The sequence below is a fragment of the Rousettus aegyptiacus genome, unplaced genomic scaffold (assembly GCF_014176215.1).
Source record: "Rousettus aegyptiacus isolate mRouAeg1 unplaced genomic scaffold, mRouAeg1.p scaffold_m13_p_9, whole genome shotgun sequence".
Taxonomy (NCBI): domain Eukaryota; kingdom Metazoa; phylum Chordata; class Mammalia; order Chiroptera; family Pteropodidae; genus Rousettus; species Rousettus aegyptiacus.
In genome coordinates, this window is record NW_023416312.1 from 28,092,575 (window position 1) to 28,110,659 (window position 18,085).

An 18,085-nucleotide genomic window follows, 5' to 3' on the forward strand; every position below is an offset into this window, starting at 1 on the left:
AACAATAGTAATTTTTCCATTGATTCATATATGTATGAGAACGATGCACATCCACCTTGGATTCTGATTTTTTTTTGTACTAATGATAAGAGCATGTTAAAATAAGAAATGTCTAAACCTGAAGAGAATTTTTACAAGTTTATTTGAACCAAACTGATGATAATTGTCAGAAAGCAAAATCTCAACAGATTGAGAAAATATACAGAAAATGGCAGTTTTGCAGCTTATTTTATACATTAGAATCAAAGGAGGACATATGAGGGTTACAAGAAATTCATTTGTGATGGATTAAGGAGGCAGGAGAAAGCAAAGTGGAGAAATTTTTGAAATTGAATAAAAAGGCAAAATCAAGAAACACATACTTCTTTTACATTGGTGGGTACAAAACAGTTAATAATTAACAGTTACAGCACATAGAGATGGTACACTGGCAACAAGATAACAATGAGGAGTTCTGTGGTCTCAGGGCTCTGGTACCTATGGTTGTGCCTCCAGGAGTCTGGAAAAGGAGATTACTCTGACATTTCAAAGGTATGTTATCTTGGATGCAAAAAGGCAACAGACAGTCTCACTTACGGTAAAGATTAACCTTTGCCAAGGAAGCTACAGGTTTAGGACGTGACTACCCATCATGACCCACTTTTAGTTAAGAATCTTAATTTTCAGACCATCCCATGTGGTTACTTTCAGTCTCTGAGTCTATAAGGCCCATCATTCGGGCCTCCACTGAGCTTGTCAGGTTTAGTATGTGGCCCCATTTTGGTCCTCAAGGGTAAAGGAGAAGGGTGAGTGAAACTTTAGTTAAAGAATAACTTAGGACATGATTCCATAGTATAGTGGTTAGCATGTCTGCTTTACACACAGAAGGTCCTGGGTTTGCACCCCAGTGGATCCTTAGTCTGTGATCTATGGCCATGCCACCCTGAACAAGCCCAATGCCTGATCTCAGAACCTAAGTAGGGTCAGGCCAGTTAAGTACTTGGATGGGAGACCACTAAGAAGCCCAGGTGCTGTAGGCATAAATAATAAAAAGAATAATTTAATTTAATTTTATGAGAATAAAGTTACCAAGGCCAATGTTAATATCTGTTCTTTTATGATAAAGGATATATAAGTGTTCATTATTCTCTGTTTTTTGTATGTTTTTTAATGTTGTGTAATAAAATACTTTAAAACTAACAAATCTTTATTTTTTTTATTCGCACCATGCCAAATGATAAGTGAGACCTTATTGTCTTGTTTTCCCCTAAAATAACTATTTTGGCATAGCTTAAATAGGGCTAAAATTATACATCAGCTAGAACATTTGAACATTGTTAAATATTCCTTTAAAATAATTCATTTTGAAAAATAAAGCTACTGGCAATGTTTCACTTTATCTTTATTTGAACATTTGCCTTGGCATTTATAAGAGCCTAGATCATGACTGTGTGATCACAAAACACTTTCAGAGTTTCCAGCCTAGTTCATCATCCAAATATGAGAAATTTTCCCAGCAAACAAACCACAAACAAAAATATGGATGGAGAAACATTAAAGGTGGAGGTAGGGTTACTCAGGTGTGAAAGCTTCTAATTTCCTGGAGAAAATCCATTTTAATATTGCAGTTGCAAGCAGTTCTAAGAAAATGTTGCTATTTTAATGTTAATTTTAAGAATTGTCTTGTTTTTGTGTTAATTTAAGAAACAAGTCATTAGAACAGCTAGTACCCACTTAAAGAAAACACCCATGGAGATTACTGGAGCCCAAATACCAGGTCTTAAGAGTCTTAAGGGTATAGACAGGAATCCCTGAGAAGACAGACTGCCCACTGCAATTATACTGTATAAATCAACATCCTCAAGGTTCATTACATTTTCCCCCAGCTGGTAAAAGATTCTCCCCACCCTGCCCTCACATTCATAAACATATGACCTAAGCAAACTTGGGCTTCGCAGTATCGGGATCAAAAAACAAATGGCTAGGCCATAAAAGCATTATGTAGTTCCCAGGAATATGTCACTTTTACATCGGCAGAGTGTAAAAGCCCTGTTACAGGTTTAGTGAGGTAGTCGACAAAACATGAAATACACATTGGGTTTAAAAGATAAGAAATTTATCACAGATTTTTTTTTGTTCTTCAGAATTAAAGCTCTAAATTAGACAAAGACATGCAACTCAAGCTCTGATTTATTGTTAGTTTTTTAATGTATATACTTCATCAGTTCATTGCCTCATCTTCTCAAGTTTGAAACTAATGAGAGGCTGAATAATTTCATGTAAGTCAAGAAGATAGAAATTGGATAGGTTTGGAATAGTCATTCCGTAAAATATGATTGTTGTTATTGCTTCTAATTTTTTCAGTAGACCATCTTGTTAATTCATTAAAAAAATTTATGAAGGCGAATGAGTCATGTTTGTTATGTTTCTTTAAGCTCCTTGGATGAAAGGTGCTATAAAAAAACCAAACTATACTCTGTTGAATATTATATTATTTCATAAGCTCTGCAGCATAAAAAGCCCAAATAAAATCTCTCAGTGGTTTCAGGAGGATAAACATTATCTTACCAGTCCTGGGAATAGATTGTCAGGTTTTTGTGAAAGTGGTGACTCCTATTTTTTGTTGCTGCTCAAGTTTTGTAAGCTCAGAGGCAGATACTGACAGGTAAAGTTTTCTTGGAGTTGTGTGAATGGAGTGTGTGTGTGTGTGTGTGTGTGTGTGTGTGTACTCAGATGGGAAATGGACTGCACACAGGTTGAGTCAGACATTTAATTGTCAGTTTATGGTCAATATTTATTTCTGGCTGCTAGTGTGTATTGCTATTGGAAAATTGGTGTATTGTTTTTTGTTTTTGTTTTTTAAAAAAAGGCTTTTTGGAGAGCTCATTTTCAGAAGTTGACAAGAAAAATTTGTGTCTTGTCATCTTGTGACATCACTTAAATTTATATGTCATGCTACAAAATTAAGTCATTCAACAAAAATAAATTAAATGCCCTTCTGAAATTCTCACATCATAATTCCAAACTGTGTTTGGTGAATTAGAAAATTTAATACCCTGACAGCATTCAGGAGGTGATAAAGATAGGAAATGCATATATGCTTCAAAAGTTAAGTAACTACAACAGACATTAGTATATGTCAAAAGGTGCCAAGTGAGTAATCTGAGGAGTAAAAGCTGTGTATTCAGCAGCAAAAGTGGAGAAGCCGCCAAAGAATCTGAGGTAAATGGGACAGCAAAGTAATTAGATGGCGGGACAGGGACAGTGGGAGCTGAAGGACTGTAGGAAATGGTTTTCAGGGAAGGAATGGGGGAAGGTGCATTTGGACTTTTAGCTTGATTATACAAAACATTGAAATATTATCATAAATAATTCTCCATTTTCTCCCTCAATTATAATTATTCTCAATTATTTATTTCCATTAAGTTCTCTCCCTTTTCTGTTTTTGTCCTTAATTTAAGTTTCTAAATATAAACATGCATGCTGCCCAGGAGGGAGACACATAGTTGGTCTCACTTTTCCAATAAGCACAAAAGAACAGGTGGCGATAAGCAATTTTGGTTGATGATAATGTTTAAAATATTTTATTTTATTTTATTTTATTTTATTTTATTTTATTTTATTTTATTTTATTTTATTTTATTTTATTTTATTTTATTTTATTTTATTTTATTTTACATGGGATTTTTTTTCCTGACTCCTTTTTATCCAACAGACTCATGACATTGTCAGCAATCCTGAAACACATCATATGTTTGTTATATCTCTTTCTAATTCTATCTTATTAGTCTGGATCTGCTATCAGAAGTCTTGAAAGTTTGATTTAAAACAAAATCAGATGTAGAGAAATGAGAACCTTCATACATTGCCGAGGAGAATGTAAAATAGGGCAGCTGCCATGGAAAACAGTTTAGTAGTTCCTCAAAACATTAAACACAGAGGACATTCTCTTACGTGATCACAGATAAATTATTCAAATCAGAACATTTTATGTTGATATAATGCTATAATCTGATAGTTAATCTGTATTCAAATTTTCCCAATTGTCCCAATAATATCCGGCATAGCATTTCACTCCTTTTTTAGATTCCCTGAATCCAATTCAAGATCACAGGTTACAATTAATTGGCACATCTCTTTAGTCTCTTTTGATCTAGAGCGGTTCCTTAGCCTTTCTTTGGCTTTTGTGACATCAACATTTTGGAGTTGTAGAAGCCAATTATTTCCTAGAATGTCTTTCAATTTAGTATTATCTGAGGTTTCCTCATAGTTAGATTTGGGTTATGCATTTTTAGCAGAAATGCTACATAGGTGTCATTTACATTTGAAATTCTAATTATGGTGAAGACAATATGTCATAATTATGTTACATTAAAGACTCTATCTGCTAAAGAATAATTTTTGAGGAAGGGAGAAGTTGACTATTCTATTTATGTTTGAAGCCAATATTATTTCTCTGTGGTATATGATTGTGATCTAAAAGGATAATATACTTTAACAAGAACATACTGTGATTACTGTCATGCAGTAATTATAGGAAGATTTTGGCTCAGTATAAAACCCTTTCTAAATTTTAGAGTCACATAAAGACATCTTCAATTTTGTGAACCTTCTAACTCTGAAAATCTCTGCTGGGGAAAGCAGGGAGGTCATTTAGGCATAAGACCAGGACTGGACTAGATGACCACTAAGGTACTTTCTGATCCCATGTGTTCCAGGAAGGCATGTATCTCCATTCACCTTAGCTTTCTAATTGCAAGCAAGGATATCACTCTTTGAATCAATGGGAAAAGTTTTAGTTTACTAAGAATCTGCATAGCATATGAAAAGATGCTCAATTTTGCTAAAAATTAAAGAAATGTAAATTAAACATGCTGAGATACTACCTTTCACCTATGAGATTAGCAAAAATCTAAAAGTTTAACAACACGTTGTGTTGGTGAGAATGTGAGGCAATAGACTGTCTTATGTATTACTGATGAGAACACAAATTGGTATATAACCTCTTTGGAAAGTAATTTAGTAATAGATATCAAAATTATAGATTAATTTGACCTTCAAAGAGCAATTAAAGTTTGCGGAATTCATTCTACAGATATACTTGCACACAAGGAAAATGATATAAGCACAAGGTTACTCAATGCAGCCCTGTTTGTAACTGCACAAGCTCAAAAACCAGGCAAACGTCCATCAATAGAGAACTGAGGAAATACATGTTTAAATATCCACCCAATTGAATACCATGCAGATGTCAAAAACAGAGTGGTAGGGGCGAAACTCTCTATGTACTGATTTAGAGAGAGCTCTAAAACATAGTAAGTGAAAAAATGCAATCATTTTTATATGTAGGGCAGTTATTATACTATCTTACCTTTTTTCCTACTTCTCCCACTCCCTTACTATATACATATTTGTTTGTATGTCCATATGTAAACTAAGAACAATAGTGAGGGGAGATGTCTTGGCAAATGAAGGACAAGGAATGTATTATCTATCCAAAAACTAAATTTAAAAATAAATAACCAGAATGAACAGAAAATGGTAAAAACAAACAACAACAAAAAGATTCTATGTTTCCGTTCCTGCCTACCTAGAGTTATAAGCTCCAGGGGCAACTTTAACTGACTAGTGCAGGAGTATGAAATCCCAGCTACTTGCTTCTGGTCTGAACAAACTTGGAGGTGTAATTTAGGTTCCAGAGCTCTCCACAGGATCATGCTTAGGCTGGGACTTTGCTTGAAACTGCACACTTACTTGTTTTTTCCCCCTTCCATGTTCTGCTTCTCCCACTCCCTTACTGATTTCTCCTAAGAGGACTTCCTTAGTAAATCATTTGAGAAATTGGGGCATTATTGTTGCAAATTCCAACCCCACCATTCATACATTGCAAAAACTCCAGATTATACCTCATTATGCAATTATTTTATGTTGTATAATAATTTTAATGTCTTGCTTCTATGAGCAAATGGGCTTTACCACATACTCAATCATATTACCCGTTTAGTTAACATAAAAGTCCTGCCCCTAGGGTATAGTATTTTAAAAGACTGTATAAATGGAATTAACAGCATTTCCTGTAGACCAATACAGAGGTAACAACAACAAAAAATCCTCCCATATCATCTTGGGTTATCTGCTAACCTCCTGAAGCATGAGATCTGATTACCCTTGTCTTTATGTCATTAAAGTTCCTAGTAGAATTTAGCTAGTTTAATAACTGCATATTTGCATTTTTCCCCATAGAAGCACCTTTTTTTTCAAATATAACATGTCTTTGCTTTTACAAAAAGACCAGTTTCCTGAACAAAATTTTCTTTTTGCTCCTTCTCCATAAACATCACCTTGATATCCAGAATTTTCTAACGGATGAGGGCTTTGGTTAATTGTTTGATCATTTCAAGAAGCATCCACAGTGTAGCAAAAGTCAGAGAGAACATTTTGCCCTTTGTAGGCTTCAGGTCTGAGACAAGAGGGATTAACATCTAGATCAGATGTCAGTAAACTAGAGCCTATAAGCCTACCCTACTGCCTGTTTTTGTACCCTGTCCCCCAACTCTCATGAGCTAAGAAATAATTTTTACAGTTTAAAATCATTGAAAAAATAAAAATAAGAATATTATTTTGTGACACATTAAAAATTAGGTGAATTTCAGATTTCAGTGTCCATAAATAATGTTTTATTGGAACATCACCTAGCTCATTTGTTTACATATTGTCTATGGCAGTTTTCAGTTGATTTGTTGCAACACTGATGACTATCCTTAACAATTATCTTCTGTGGTCAGCAAAATAACACCCCCATGGCCCAGCCTTATCCCTGGAATTTGTGAATATGTGACCTTACGTGGCAAAAGGGACTTAGCAAATGTAGTTAAGGTTATGGACCTTGAGATGAAGAGATTAGCTTGGATTATTCAGGTAGGTCCAATCTAATCATATCTAATCTCTTAAAAACAGAGAACTTTCTCCAGTTAGAGTCAGAGAGATTTGACAAAAGGAAAAGTCAGAGAGATTCAGCCTGAGCGGATTTGACATGCTATTGCTGGTTTGAAAATGGAGGGGACAATGTGACAAGGAATGCATGCTGGGGCTGAGAGAAGCCGACTGACAGCCAGCAAGAAAGTGGGGGCATCCAGCCACACTGCAGTGGATACTGCCAGCCATCTGAATGAGCTTGGAAGCAGATTCTGCCCACAGAGACTCCAGGAACAGGGCTCTGCCACCACCTTGACTTTGTTTTCTTATGACACTAACCAGCTGAGCCCTACAGTGCTGGACTTCCAACCAAAAAACTATAAAGTTATAAATGAGTGTTGTTTTAAGTCACTAAATTTGTAGTAATTTGTTTCAGCAGCAGTAGGAAACTAATACCTCCTTAAAGCCTAAAACATTTACTATCTGACCCTTTCTAGAGATATTTTGCCAAACCCTGACCTGAGTCCTTGCACCCCAAATTGTGAGTCTTCAGACCAACAGCATTGGTGTCACCTAGGAGCTTGATAGACATTCAGAATCTCGTAATTAAACTAGGTGGGGAATCTTTTCACAATGTATATGTATATCAAATTACCATGATGTACACATTAAATATCTTATAATTTTATATGCCAATTATACTGCAGTAAAGCTGAAATTTAAGCATATTAAAATAAAAAATTAAAATGAAAACCTCAGTACCCATATGATATATGCCCATTGTGTGAGTTTAATATAAGGAGGAAATAAGAGAACTAAAATGTTAAATCAAAGTGTAGTCAGAGACTACAATATACTGTTCAGCCCTACAACCGGACCATGAGAAAACCTGTAGAGCAAAGGAAGATTTATGATGAGATTGCTAACTAACCATTTACCCATACTATGAAAGGAATACAGGAAAACAGGGTCTTTAAGTTGCACCCTACTCAAAGTCAAATCATTCATTCCCTATGGCTAAAACCACGGGGAACCTATGGATCAAAGGCTGGGAATTGCCAGCAGGCTTTCACACTATATGCTCTTATCCTTTCACACTGTATGCCCATACCACCAAAGGAAAACGAGTACATAATGTGTTTAAACTGTAATTCATAGAAACTAAGAAGGGTATATAAACTGAATTCTCTGAATACTTGAGGCTTTTTTCTTGTCTTTGCTTCTTGTCTTGGCTTTTTGTCTTTGCTGTTTCTTGTCTTTGCTTTTTCTGTCTTTTTTTCTGTCCTTCTTTAATAAACTTTCTTTTTAACTCTAACTCTGGTGTGCATTTGAATTCTTTCTTGCGCTCAGCCAAGAACCCTCTCAGTGCAGGCCCACTTGGGGGAATTTGCCTTGTCCTGCATCATCTTCACTCATTAAAAAAAAAAAGAAATGCAGAACTTTGGGTCTCACTGAGATCTACTTTAACAAGATTCCCTAGGTATTCTTTTGCACATTAAAAGCTGAGAAGCACTAGTCTGAAATTCATTTTGCTGTTGTCTTAGCTATTACCAATATGTTCTTAGCTGCCTTTGTCTGGATAGAGATATGAGCAGAGATGTGAACAGAAATAGTGACATTAGGGGAAAGCTGGAAGTTGGACTTAGCTGGATATGTCATATTTATCATCATAGTTGCAAGTACCCTTATCTTCATCCTCAGCATTATCACTACACTTGAGCAACATCAAACACCTGCTCTGCCCATTTCACTGCAAGTGCTATGGTGTATATTAACCTGGATCTTTCGACTCCCCAGAAAACCACTGTATTAGTTCCTTAGGACTACTACAACAAATTACCACAACTAGATGACCTAAAACAACAGAAACTATTTTCTCACAGGTCTGGAGGCCAGAAGTCAGAAATCAACATGTCAGGAAGGTTGTTTTTTTTTCTAAAGGTTCTACGGGAAAATCTATTCCAGGCCTCTCTCCTAGGTTTGGGTGATTGCTGCAATCCTTGGCATTCCTTGGCTAGTACATGTATCATTCCAATCTCTGCCTCCATATTTATATCACCTTCTCCTCTGTGTCTCTCTAATCTCCCTCTGCCTTTCTTATATAAGGGCAGCTGTCATTGGATTTAAGTCCACTGTAAATACAGGATAATCTCATCTCGAGATCCTTAACTTGATTATATCTAGAAAGACCCTTTTTTCATAAAGTCACATTTTTAGATTTTAGGGGGTGGAGTGGGAGTTTTAGAATGTGTACATATCTTTCTGGAGGCCACTATTCAACTAACCACAACCTCCATTAAGTATCATAAGTTAGTTAATCAAAGTTAAGATGACTAACTACAGTGAGGAGTCTTAATGAGTATCTCAAAATGGGGAAATGAGCAGAGGACAATTAGAGGGTTTTAAAACCTGGAGCAGGTGATTTTAAGAGGAGTCTTGCAAGATAAAGTATTGTTTGAGATTGGACAGAGTTTATGCTATAATAAATTTGGATTAGAGAATATGGTGAGGAGAGCCTTTATGTTAGAGCTTGTCACTTAACAGGCTAGGCTTCCACAAAGATAAACTTTTTCTAGGCCTCAGCCTCTGTCTTCTGTATAATAAAAACCTTGCTGGAAAGTATGCAGATAAGGCCTTCCCAGTCATTTATACCTTAATAGCAATTAGTTTGTTTGACATCTTTCTGAGAGTTCACCTGGTAAAGAGAGATGAACTTGAACCATGGTCCAGGCTAAAGGAGGAAGAAACCTCAGTTTTTTGCTTTTTGTTTTCTGTTTTTATTTTGGCCTCATCCTATATTTGGTTATCCAGCCAAGTGACCTCTTTCCCTGCAGTAAAGCAAAATTCCAGTTTCTCATTATTCAGTTGGCACTATTAATATATATTAGATGTAACTGAGAGAGAAAAAAAGAATGTTTTAACCACTTATATATGTATAGGCATTCCTTTAAAATCAGAATAGTAAATCATTTATTATTCATTTTCTTCTACAGAAACATTCTTTCTTGGTAAGGAACTTTGTCTTGTTTATCATTCCAAAACTATGTCTGGCGCAAATAAGGGGCTTGATCAATATTTATAGGATAGAGGCAGATAGGCTATAGTCATTAGAATGAATACATTGAAATACCATAGGATATATATATACACATAGGATTCAGGCAGAAAATGTCCTCTGCTTGTTTATATCTTGCTGATCAAATAAGTCCATTTCTAGTTAAGATCTATTCAAATCCCACTGATTATGATAGTAGGGGTTTTTGGAAGAAAAAAGTGGTAATAGAAGTTTGAAATAGAAATATATAATTTGGTTCTTATTCTATTCTTAGAAGATTTAAAGTAGGGTGCACTGTAACTGCATCTAAACTGCAGGATGAAGATAAACCTCTAAAACCAAATCACAACATATATGATCCAGACTGTTTTTTATAACAAAAATGAAAGCCAGATTGTACTATCCTCTTTGAAGCAGCCAGTATGTATTAAAGCAGAGAAAATGATTGTGATGATTGGTTTTAATTTAGCACAATTCTGTCTTTAATAAAAAAAAATTTCTCTTAAAAGAAATTTAAAATATCTTGAAGAGGTTGTTAAGAGAGGAGAGACCTAAGATTTGCAGGAAAAAAAAGGTAGAATGATGTTCTTATGGGGAATTCTGAAGAGTATTAAAATTGACTAATTTATTAGAAGAGTCTTTTGTGAGTTTATTACAAGTTCTTCATTATTGCAGATCTTCCAAAAGAGCTTAAAGGGCTTTTTAATGCAAATTGAACAGCACATCTTGCTTTGATGTTTCCTAAATATCTCACTTTTGAAACTAGAATAAGTAGATAGAAAATCCATATGAATTTTCAGGTTTCCCAATTATTTTAACTTATTTTGTATGATCCAAATAATTCAGCAATGTTTGTTGCTATTTCATTTTCTTCCACAAAATTTTTATCTCATACACCAAATATCTGTATTAGTGTGTACAAAGATGCTTTATTAACTTCTAACATAACTCCAAGTTTACAATGCTGTTCAATCTTTCTGTGATATTAATACCCATCACAATTCCCTCATTCTCTGACAGAACCATGGCTCAGTTTAAAACCATGTAAATGCAAAAAGAGGATCTTCTTTTTCCTCATTGCTTTGTTGCTATTGAGTCAACTCTCCAAGTATCTGACACACTTAAGGTTATTTGAAAACAAGTCTTAGTGCAAACCTTGCATCTTCTCTTTAAAAAGTTTCAATTTATATGCCCCCAAATGATATACATCCTTTATCAAGTCACTGTTATGAAAAATTATACATCTGGAGACAAAGAAAAAAGTACATGTCATGTTCTTTCAGTATCATATGAAGTAGAAGACTCACTCAACGATTATCTAGGAGAATATACATACCTTATTTGCTCACTTTATCATTGATTAAAGGTCAAAGATTACATGATGTTACATGAAAACTTAAAAACTTTTGTTTAGTAGATGCAAATAATTTCTGTCCAGTAGAAAAGATAAACCCAAAGGTTACAGTTTTTTTGGTCCTGTAGGAAAGTTTTGTATTTAACCTGACCATTTTATCCTGACATTCTTTTATTAAATACCTAAGTATACCAATTTCCTCACATGCTCTCAAACCAGTCTTAGTATCCTACTGGTTCCCTCATTAATTAATGAGTTGAATGAAATCTTTAATGTATGTTCTTTTTAAACATGTATAAGAGTCAAAATTTTGCCATTTGTGAAAATTATACCTGAGTGCCACTTAACACCTCACACTCCCACCTACGGGCAAGTAGGTTCTAAACTAGCCCTATGGAAAAGAATGCAGATCAGAGAATTTCAATATGAAAAAACAAAATGAAAAATTACTAAGCGAAGGGGGAAAAATACCATCAGTCCTGGAAAGAGAAAAATAGTAATAAATCAGTCACCATAGAAACCAATATAATAATGACTTTTATTTAGCCCTTATTCTGTTCTCTTTGTTGGAAAAAGGGAAAGACTGGGTTCAAGCAATAAGAAAAGGTAAGGGGATGCATTGTTTGTAAACTAAGGTATTTAATTCTCAGATTTGGTTACAGATCTTTCTTTTTCTCATTGAAATCCCTGGGGTCCTTTAGCTGATATACTGAGAGTATTTCATTCTCTTTTTGTTCATTAAAAAGAAAAGTTAAGTCATCACTCAATTTTCTGAGGTTTGACTCTTATCTCCTTGCTTATCCCCATTTTCAAAGGTCACCCTAGTCATACTTCAGGCTTCAGCATGCATTTGGTTATTACCTGCCAGTGTCAGTCAAATGGAGATAAGCCATGTACCTCTCCTCAAGGAAGTCACGATCTCAAAAAGAAAAGGCAAAGGAGTAGACTGGACACAGTTCAGTAGAGAACAGAGAGACAGTCTGGAAAGATCTTCTAAAATTTGCCTATGACTAGGAGTACTCAAGTCTAAAGTGAGAAATGGGGGTGGGGGGGTGGGTAAGAGGTTCCACCTTAAGGAGAGTTCCATTCTAATGAATAAAGACAGTGGACTGAAGTCCACTGGACTTTCAGTTATTTTTCTGAGAAATGAGTCAGGAACCTCTGGGTTAGGTATCCTATCTTTAGAAACTATGTACGAACCCTTAAGCCTTATACTATTTATTCATTTAGCAAACATTTTCTGAGAGGCCCAAATTTGTGCTATTTTTAATTATTTCAGCTAGTGAAAAGCAATAATACATTCTTAAATGAACTGGTCTAATGTGCTAAACTTTGGCTTTCTCTCCAATCTTGGTGGGTGGAGATGGGGAACCAAGCCCCAGGGATCTACTCGTGCAATAGCAGCTTCGAAAAGGAGATAAAAGCCAGGCTTGTGACATGAAAGTAACAGAAAGCCTGGGATTCAGTCTGGAACAAGAAATGTCCCCCTACGACACAAATAATGTAAACCCACATAGCAATGTTTTATCAATGAACTTGCCTCTGTCATACACAACCTTCGGGCTGTCCATGGGTGACTTCCTGCTACTATTATCTTGAGGTTCATTTTAACAAAACTATTTATTAATTTGTTCTGATGTAAAAGTATACAAACTAGGAAATAAATAAAAACACAAAATAGAAATCACCCATAATACCACCTCACACAAGTAACACTTAGCATCTTGGTATAAGTCCTCCTTCTGTGTTTATTTTTTTTACATACCTGTATTAGTTTGTCAGAGATACTATACTGAAGCATCACAAACTAGATGGCTTAGACAATAGAAATTTATTACTTCACAGTTCTGTAGGCTAATAGTCCAAAATCAAGGTGCCAACAGAGTTGGTTCCTTCTGAGGGCTGTGAGGGAAAGATATGTTCCAGGCCTCTCTCCTTGGCTTGTAGATAGCCTTCTCCCTGCCTCTTCACATCATCTCTGCTCTTTGCATGTCTCTGTGTCCAAATTTCCTTTTTTTATAAGGACACCAGTCATATTGGATTATGGTTCACCCAAATGACTTCATTTTATCTTTTTTAAATGACTTTTATTAAAATATAATTAACATACAATATTTTATTAGTTTCAGGTGTACACCTAGTTATTAAAGAAGTGATCACCATGGTAAGTCCAGCAACCTTACGACACTGTACAATGCTATCACAATATTATTGACTATATTTCCTATGCTGTACACCACATCCCCTTGATTTATTTGTTATATACCTGGACTTTTTAACCTCATATTCCCCTTCACCTTCCCCTCCATGTTTTTTGATTTTTCAATTACGGTTGAGATTCAACATTATTTTATATTAGTTTCAGGAATACAGCATAGTGGTTAGACAATTACATAATTTATGATGATTTAATTTTATCTTAATCACCTCTTTAATACACTATGTCCAAATAAGGTCTCATTTTGAGGTACCAAGGGTTGGGACTCCAACATACCTTTGGGGGACACAATTCAATCCATAACAATACCTGATATATTGACCTATCTGATTTTTTTGCACCCCATTTTCCACCTCTTGATCTTGCTCTGTGCCCAAAGAGGCTGGCCTCTATGGGTGACATCAGTGGCCCCTCTCCTTCTGGCTTCCAGTTGTGTTGAACTAATAAGAGACACTGGCAGAAGAACAAAGGGCGGAATGAGGGAGAGATGTAGTGTTTATGTGCTTCATTTCCACGCCCCCGCCACCCCCCCCCCCACACTGTCATTTCATACCTAGCGGTAGTAAGGGTTTCCTACTGTTCTTGGTGCTTGGAAATCTCAACATCTTTTTTGGTCTTCTTAACTCCATCTACACCTCTATAAGTAGTTTTATTTTTTTTGTTAAATGCGCCTCAGTTAAGTCCTTTGGTATAGTGTAAATTTCTTACCAGGACCTTGACTAGAACTGAGACATACAGCATATTTTATATAGTTGGCATACTATTTGTTAAGAAAAAATATTCAAAGAATTAGAAATAAGGCAAAGGAGAGGAGGCATGTCCTTTCAATGTCATACTGGGATCATTGTGTAACAGAAATATTTAATTGTCTAGGAGAATGTATATGCATTTGATTTTACTCTTTGATAAGAGCCTAGATACTGTACAGTTATATATTCACTTGTAGAATATTTCTGTCTGTTAGAAAAAAAATCCAAAAGTTATGAGTTATTTAATCAGTTTTGTATTTTATGTAGCCCTTACTCTAACATTCTTTTTATTAATGCCTATAGATATACAGTACATTAAACACTCTTTGAACCAGCTTTACAATCTCCCTGATACTCTCACTAATAAATAAAATAAATATTTGATATATGTTTATTCTATATTTATGAGTTTTTTAATTATTTGAAAATTATGCTTTAACATACTTCATACAGTTTTCCATTATATTTTTTTACACCTAATATATCATCAACTAATTTTACTCAATCATTCCTCAAATGTCGAGGATTTAGGTTGCTTCAGTCTTTAGCTATAAATAAGCTTTGCTGATGATATTCACTTTTAATTGTAGTTTACATGTAGGCAAATATTTGTGGGAAGAGAATGGTATAAAATTTGCACTGGGCCTTTATCTCCCATATTCAGGATGGTCCTGCCTTCCCTTCTTTCTCTGTCCTATCCTTCATCCCATTTTACCCACAGTACAGCCACCGAGGTGTCCTTCTGGGACTTATACCCAGTTTGTGGTATGGTCATTTTGGGGTATGGATTGAGCATACTATATTCTAACAATAGCATCTGACATGTAGTGAGTCTTTACTATTTACAGACACTGTGCTAAATACCTGATATGTATTATCTCTTTTGGTCCTTGTGACTACTAGTCAGCCAGGCCTTGTTATTGTCTCCCATTCTCCCTGTGAAGAGGCTCCGGTCTGATCATAAAGTCTGTACTGTTAAGCACTGAGGTAGGAATTGACATGTTTTGAATCCCTGAGTGAATGAATAAATGAAGAGTCAAAACCTTCCTAAATAGGCTTAGCTAGAGAGCCAGATTGACAGAGCCTAACCATGGGCACAATGCTGGCTGGGGCTGCCTTCTCAGGCCTCTTTCCTGACCTCTCTATTTATAGTTCTCTACATGTTCTGCTGGCCTGCTTTCTAGTTCAGGGGTTGGCAAACTTTTTAAAGAGTGAGACAATAAGTATTTCAGGCTTAGCAGGTCAAATATAGTCTCTCACTTTCTTTTCTTTCTTTCTTTTCTTTCTTTCTTTCTTTCTTTCTTTCTTCTTTTCTTTCTTTCTTTCTTTTCTCTTTTCTTGCTTTCTTTTCTTTCTTTCTTTCTTTTTTTCTTTCTTTCTTTCTTTCTTTCTTCTTTCTTTCTTTTCTCTTTTCTTGCTTTTCTTTTCTTTCTTTCTTTCTTTCTTTCTTTCTTTCTTTCTTTCTTTCTTTCTTTCTTTTCTTTCTTTTCTTTCTTTCCTTTCTTTTCTTCTTCTCACTTTAAAAACGTGAAAACCATTAGCTCACAGAGAAAAAATATAAGAATATGTAGGGTGAAAAGCCTGCTGGCAGTTCCCAGCCTTTGATCCACAGGTTCCCTATGGTTTTAGCCATAAGGAATAAATGATTTGATTTTGTGTAGGGCGTGACTTAAAGACTCTTTTCCTGTATTCCCTTTATGGTATGGGTGAATGGTTAGTTAGCAGTCCCAAGAGAAATCTTCCTTTGTTCTGCCTATTTCCTTGTGGTCTAGCTGTAGGGCTGTCAACCTACTGCAATCTGTGAATATAGCTTGATTTAACAATTAAAATATTCTCTTGGTTCTTTTTAACCGTTACCAGTTCTCTGCCAAATTCTTGATTTTTGCCTTTTATCTCATTGGAAAGGATACTTATTTTAGAGTATGTGTCTCATAATTCTAATATCTGTCTATACCCAGTGTGAGACTTTTTCTATTTTCTATAATTTCTGCCATTTTTTTAAATTTATGGCATCCTTCTTATGTGTCTCATTATTTCTTGTCAAATGCTGAACATTGTATTTGCAAAATTGTTTATAGAAACAATTTTATGCATGGATGTTCTCTTCTCCAGAGAAGATTTATGCTTGCTTTTGTATGGTATCTGGGCATGCTAGCAGTTTGGGATGCCCATGAGCACTAGCCAATTCAGTGATTGAGATGATTTCAGGCTGAGCTAGCTATAGATCCTGGAAGAGGTTACTTCTGGTTGTTGGATGTAGCCTTTCAGGGTAAAGATCCAAATCTTCCCTTATTTCCTTGACAGGTTCCTCAGCTTGACAAAGGGCAAAAATCTACTCAGCTTCCCTGCTAGAATTTGTTTAAGTATCCAGTGGATACTTCCTGAGCTTCCTTCTTCTCTTAGGTCCTAGGCAGGTAGATCTAGTTAGTTTGCAAGTGCCTTTACACAGATGTTTCATATCTCACCCATCCTCTCTAGTTGTCCTGAAGTCATGTGCTTGGGCCAAATCCTCTAGCCTGCCATTCCAGAAGTAGGAATTCAGAGATAAATTCTCCATGCAAAGGACCTTATCATTGAAAGTGATGGTTGAGAAGAGGCTTATACTGTATTTCAAAAATTCCACTAACACATACCTATGAATATGGTTTAAATTTCCTACTGTAGTATATTTCAATATACATCAGTTGTTGAATCTTTAATAAATAAAAAGGTTTCTAAGTTATTATCTATGTTATAGTATATTCTAAAAACAACAAGGATTAACTGTATATTTCAAGGTACTTGTTGAAAATTTAAAGTTAAACAAACAAAATGAAAATACTTTGTGAAACAAAGGCCTTTTATTAATATCCTGGTTCTCTTTCTGTGCACATGACAAGCGGGCTTTTTTAGGGAAACAAGTTATAAAAAATGTTACACTCTGTAATGTTACTGGGAGAAAAAAAAGAAACCCTTGCCTTCACTCGGGGTGAGGCCCTGAGTGGGAAGCAGTCTTAACCATACAGATTGTGGGTACTCTCCAGAGAGTAAAAAGACACTCCAGAGGACATAGAAGTAATTCACAGTGTTAGCCCAGCAACTACTTGCTTTGACCACTGTCCTACAGTTGTCCCTTGGAGGGAGATGTGACAGCTTTGGTCCTCATCACTGGCTGAAAGAAAATCTCTTTGTTTATAAAATTAAAAGCTAAGATAAAAGGTTACCTAGGGGATCTCTTTCTCCTAACTAGCCCAGTGATTATAGGGAGGGATGGGAAGGGTGGAATATTCCAATTATCAGAAGAACATTTTCACTTCATACCATCTCTGCCCTGCAACTGTTACCCGTCTTCCCCTCTTCTCCACTACCTACTGTCTCTGATTCTGATATATTGGCCAAAGTGGGTGGATGTGAGTCTCTCCAGTTAATTCAGATTTGCTGAACCACCCTTGTCATGCCCAAGCCACACCTTCACCCACTCCCCCGCTTTTTTTTTTTTTTTAATGAGAACCACTGGTCTGATCTTTCATGGATTTTCTTCTACGGGGCATTTTTTTCTCTTGGTTTATATTTGCCCAGTCATTTTTAAGATGGACAGAAGTTTTCTAAAAACTTCCCCTTTTTGTAGCTGCCAGCCCCCGAAAGACACATGGACCACCAAAACTCAGTGAGTTATAGGAAACACACTCTTTATTCAGCCAGCTGGGTCTGCCAGGGGTACGCAGACCCCAAATTAAGCAGCCCCAAAATGTAGAGGTACAGGGTTTTTAAGCCCACAACTCCATTCTTCATTGTGTCTGAATACAAAGGGCTATCTTTCTTCTATTTACTACCTG